Here is a 6000-nt window from a genome sequence, read left to right on the forward strand (position 1 = left end):
TTTGCTAATTCCTTTGCCATTGATGTTGCTAGATCAAAAAAATTCACGCTGCTCCAATCTGATTTACTCCATGAACAACACTGGTTTCCACGACCTACCGTCGAGATGCTTCACACTTGCACACTGTTATGAGATAAGCTTATCGGTCACCTTTCCTGAGGAACAGAGAGTTAGAAGCGCGCCGATGTCGGATTTTGGGCTTCGCAGACCCTGGATAGATTCGAACTCTGGGGTGCGTGCGAAGAACTCAACCTCCCCATCCTGCCTACCCGCCAATCTCACGGCCTAGCTCGATGAACAGGAAGGAAATGGGACACAACAGTTTACCTAGGTTCGGGCCACCTTGCAGTGTAAAACCCTACTCCTGCTTTGTGGTGGATTGGCCTCGAGGGGGTGATGACGAACTACTACAGTGGGGGAACAACCTCAGGAGGTGTGTACTTGTGCTCCTGTGAGACAGTGAAGGTGAGGATGGAAATGGATCCGATCCTCTCTATGGTGGTGGTGCTGCCCTATTTATAGTGGCTTCGGTCCTCTTCCCAAATGAAGGCGGGAAGGGATCCCACAACGGCCAAATTCGAAGGGAGACAACTAGTACATCTTATCCTGACAAAAGTAGTCTTCGCCTACAAAGCTTCTGGTCATGACGCCGTGGTGGGCTCGACCATGACCTCCGTCCTGGCGGTCTTTGTCTTGTTGCATGGGAATGGAAACCTTTGGCTGATTCCTCGGGACTCCACGCCTGCGCTTGCCTCCTTAGCACCTAAGAGGAAACTACTGTCCTGCGCCCGCTGGCGCCCGCCTGGCCTTGGTCGTGATGGCTCACATCATCTGAACCTCACGAGGTGAGGCTTGCATAGAAATCTCCGCTCCTCTGGAGCCAGCCTGAGGAGGCTGCTCCTTCTGGAGGTCTTGGTGTCGTCTGCCTCGCGAGGCTTGGCCCCTCGCGAGGGTCTTGAGTTGTCGATGCTGAAGGTGGTCCATACCAGGCCGCCGATGGAGCCACGCCACGGGCCGCAGGTAGGAAAATCTGGGTACCCCCATTCCCAGAACACCGACAGTAGCCCCTGGGCCCAAGGCGCGCTCGAACTTGGCTTCAAGGTAAAGCCAAAGGGCAAGTGCGGAGCACCGTGGGCCCTAACCGCCTGCGGCCTTGGTCGAGCATGGTGCTTGATGGGTCGTGGGTGCCCCCACTTCCCCACACAGCGTCGGTAACTACTTGGCTTGGCGACCGCCTGTTGCCAGCGCAGCTTTCCCATCATTGCCCGCTATGCTTGCCCTTGGCTCCTCCTCTCTCCCACGAACTAGCAGCCCTTCTCCCGGATCCGGCGCCGACGCCAATTCTTTCCTTGCCGCCATGGCCCCGAGGTCGAGGAAGAAGGGGAAGGCCTGCGCTCCCGCCATGCCCCCGCCGGTCTTGGAGCCGGCTTTATTCGAGTCGACGGTAATCAATCGGGAGGGGTTGGACAAGGTCCAGCCGTCCCTTGCCGCCGATTCCAACGAGTGGAAGGCGACGACGGCCTGGCCCTGTCGGATTACGGGTTCGGACAAACCCTTGAGAGGTTCGAACTCTGTGGCATGCACGAAGAACACTCTCTCCCTAGCTCGCTCGCTAAAGACCCCACGGCCTAGCTTGAGCACCCCGGAGAACAAGAAGTCACAGATATTTTGTCCTGGTTCGGGCCACCTTGTGGCGTAACACCCTACTCCAGCTTTGTGGTGGATTGCCTCGAGGGGCTGAGGATGAACTAGTACAGAGGATGAACAACCTCGGGAGGTGAGGATTGTTGAGCTTGATGAGCTGGTGGGTGTGAGGATGATCTAAATGATCCGTCCCCCGATATGGTGATGGCTAAGTCCTATTTATAGTGGCCTTGGTCCTCTTCCCAAATGTTAGGTGGGAAGGGATACCACAACGGCCAAGTTTGAAGGGGGACAACTAGTACAAGCTATCCTGACAAAAGTAGTCTTCGCCTGCAAAGGCTCTGGTGGTGACGCTTCCGTGAGCTCTGCGATGAACTCCGTCTTGTCGTCCTGGCGGTCTTGGTCTTGCTGCACCGATATGGAAACCTTTGCCTGAAACCTCAGGACCCCGCGCCTGTGCTTGCCTCATTAGCACCAAATAGGAAGCTGGTACACTTCACCCGCTGGCGCCCGCCTGGCCTTGGTCGTCATGGCTCAAGTCATGTGAATCTCGCGAGGTGCACATTGCATAAATACCTCCGCTCCTCGGGAGCCAGCCCAATGAGGCTGTCCCCCAGGGGGGTCTTGGTGTCATCCACCTCGTGAGGCTTGGCCCCTCGGAGGGTCTTGAGCTGTTGCTGCTGGAGCTGGGCCATACCAGGCCGCTGATGGAGCCACGCCACGGGCCGCAGGCAGGCAAGTCTGGGCACCCCCGGTCCCAGAACGCCGACAGGCCCACCTCCCGGGCCATGGTCGACATGGAGGCCATCGAGATCCCCATCTATCTTCATGCTCTCTTGGCTGGCCTGATCCCCCCTTTCTCTAATTTCTTCAACGCCATAATCTCCCACTACCAGATCCAGGCGTTGCATCTGGACCCCCAATCCATCATCCTCCTCGTCGTCTTCGCCTTCCTGTGCGAGGCTATGGTGGGCATTGCTCCCTCCGTCGCCTTGTTTCGCCATTTCTTCTCGCTCCACCTGGTCGACGCCCGCTAGCGCTCGGGTGCGTGGCCTTCCAGGCCATGGCGGCGACGGCTGGCTCGTGCATTGACTTCATGCTATGCTCGGATGTGAGGGGATTCTGGAAGCAGTGGGTGTATGTGGACGCCGGCACGCTCAGCCCCCTGCTCCTGCTCCCGCGAGTGCTAGTGGTACCCAGCTCCGGCTGGGGGCACATGGAGCTCGTCGACCATCAGCTTGCCCATGTATGGCCCAGGCTAGCCAAGTTGAAGAAGGTCGGGGTGACTGCAACGATGGTGGTGAGGGAGTTCGTCCGGCAGCGCATCGCCTCGCTCCAGCGCCATCCTCGCCCAATGTGGACCTTCACTGGCCCCAAGGACCCCATAAGGCTCCAGGTTCCTTCGCTTCCTTCCAGGACGCTGTGCTCCGTGCTCGGGCTCCTGACGGGCGACCCAGTGCATGTCGCACTTCCAGAGGATGGATGCCTCTTGTGGCTTTGCTCGAACAAAGGGGACTTCCGAAAGCAGATGCCCCTCTTTGACGTGTGGGGGCTACGCCTAGGGGGCCTTGACGAGCCCCGCGAGAATCCCATATTCGTGGCTCCCATGCTTGTTGACCCCGCGGCGCACGCCCCAGACAAGGATGCAGGGGGTGAACACCGCCGGGTGCCCTTGAGGCGATAGCCGGGAAGCGGGCATCATCCGGTGCACCTGAGATAGCCGCTCCTGAGGATCCGCCGGAGGCCCCCGAGGCGGCCGCCTGAGAACCGGTGCGACCCGGCGCTCCTGAGGCCGAGGCTGGTGAGCTGATGCGGCCTGATACTCCTGAGGCCGCCTCCCCCGAAGCCCAGGCCAGTACTCCAGAGGTGGGAGCGTGTTGCCCAGCCGCAAAGGGTCATGCTCTGAGCCCTGGCTCACTTGGTCCGGGCCTTGCAGCACTCCAGAAGAGGAAAGGGCTCCCGAGCTATAGTGGCGACACCTACCGGCCCCTGAAACAGAGGAAGTGCAAAGCCATAGACAAGTAAGTTGCTTGTCTTTGTGGTTTTCCTCGTGTCGCTTCCCTTTCTGACCCTGGCTCTTCAGGATCCCTCCAGCTGTGGCAGCGAAACCTCCTGCGAAGCAACCTCCGGAGGCCCACGGTCCACTCATGGTTCCAACCCCCCTGCAACAGACACCCGCGCGAGGCACGGGGCCAGTCCGCGAGGTGGGTGCACAGCTGGGAGGCCATGAACCTTGCTCCCAGCATCCTTTCTTCACACTCAGTCCTGGGGTGCAGGAGGCGTGCCGAGGGCTCCTCTATGGGTCATCACAAGTGGCCGGGCAACCCCAGTGTCGGCTTCATCTTTGAGCAGCGAGACCATGCCTCCCAGCACCCTCACCGAGGCCCGGAGAACGGCTGGGAAGGCGCCAGCCTTCAGCCCCCTGCCAGAGGCAGGCGAGCCACTCCGCGCCTCTCCGGCAGTCCCCCGCGCGTAGATGGGCTTGGCCGCGCACTGGAGCTCACGCGCGGGCGCAACACCGTCCGCCATGAGCTTTTCTGGGAGGCGATGGCCGCGCTGAGCCGGCTTGGAGGAGAGCTTGCCGATGTCGACGCCCACCTTGAGATGGAGGGCCTCCGCTTGGCGCATGAGTCGCGCTGGCTGAAGGTCGCCACCAACCTTGGGCATCTTCAGCACGAGCGCACCCACGCGAGCGCCAGGGCTGCCGACCGCCGTCCAGAGGCGGTCGAGGAGCGGGAGCGGGAGCTTCAAGCTTCGACCGTCGCCCTCGAACGGCAGATTGAAGCGCGTAGGGCTGCCCTGGAAGCATCACTGAGCGAGGCCCCCTCCGATGAGAAGGAGATCCAGGAACGCGAGGAGGTGCTGGCGCTGGAGGTCTTGGAGCGCAGCCTACACCTTGAGCGGCTGTGGGTGAGGGAGCGCCGGGTGGCCATGGCTGAGGACACCGTCGCCGCTCGGCAGGCCAGGATCTAGCAGGAGGTCGACTAGAGGGTGGTGAAGGTTCGCGCGGCTCTTGCCGAAGAGTACCGCCTGAAGTTGGAGCTCCTGGAGGCCGAGCTTAAAGGCAGGACCACCTCCCTCAAGATGAAGCTAGACGCGTCAGAGTAGCGCGAGAGGGCCGCCAAGGAAGCTCAGGCCTCCTCTCAAGCCGACTTGGCCTCCGCTCGCACCGACCTGTCCTTTCTTCAGCAGCAAATTGAGGGCGCTGCATCTCCCACAGAGAAGAACGCAGATGAAGCGCATCGTCGTCGGACGCTGCAACACGTGCATTCCTCGATGCTCCAGGGCCTCAGGGTCAGGGCCAACCGGGCACTGGAAACCATCTGCGAGGAGAGCGTCTCTCACCCGCATGAGGAAGACGACGCCAGCCACCTCCCTTCTTCACCTAGATCGTGACCCATCTGGAGGACCGGGCCGCGAGGGCTCGCGAACTCGTTGAAGAGAGAAGCCGGGCCTTCTCGGGCATGCGTTCCCACGCGTCTTCAGTCACCTCCTCAACCTTGACCCTCATTTTGACTTCGACGCTGCCATAGCCCCCGTGCCTATGGTCATCCAGGACAACCTGGCAAACTGGGTGGACGACCACGTGGACGCCCTGGCCACAGAGTTCGCTCCCGAGGATGACGCGGTCGTGATCGCGGCCGAAGAAGGCGGTGCGGATGATGATGTTGAGGACGATGCCAATGACAACGCAGGTGGCACGGATGAAGACGACGAGGACAGCGCCGGAGGCAGCGCATCCAGCTAGGCCTGCATTTCCCTTTTGCTTTGACTTGTATGCAAAAACCTTCGAACACGGCCCTGCGGGGCATGAAAGCATTTTTGAAGGGGGAGCCCCTTATAATGTATGAAATGACGTTATGCCTTTGAAAATAGGATTTGGGACGCGTCGCCGTGGACCTGGGGGGAGTAGTTGTTGCGACTTATCTTTGGTCTCGTGGGTCCCGAGCGGCCCTATCGTTGTAGAAGCGCCCTTCTCCTGAGGTGATCCCTCCAAGGGCTCATGAGGTTTTAACCCTCCCGAGGAGCCTGCCGGCCCGTCCAAGAGAGCCTCGCGAGGAGCCGATTGCCGGATTACGGCATGGTATGCGCGCGGTGATCCTGCAGCGGTTGCGTTCCTGACCCCGGGGGGGCCTTGGCGTCGCCTGGGCTAGCCCAAGCGTGTTCGACGCGCGCATACCACGCCCAGCCCCCGCACGCGGGGCGCTTGCAGGAGGGTAGCCGGCGTGAGCCTCACTTTTAGACACAAAGCCAGAAAGCAAGAAATCGCTACGAGTCAAGAGAAAATCCCCCCGTTTTCTTTCGATAAGCACAAGAAACTCCAAACCTGCTCACTCCAGAAGATAGCGAATTGGG

The sequence above is a fragment of the Triticum aestivum genome, chromosome 7D (assembly GCF_018294505.1).
Source record: "Triticum aestivum cultivar Chinese Spring chromosome 7D, IWGSC CS RefSeq v2.1, whole genome shotgun sequence".
In the NCBI taxonomy this organism is placed as follows: Eukaryota; Viridiplantae; Streptophyta; class Magnoliopsida; order Poales; family Poaceae; genus Triticum; species Triticum aestivum.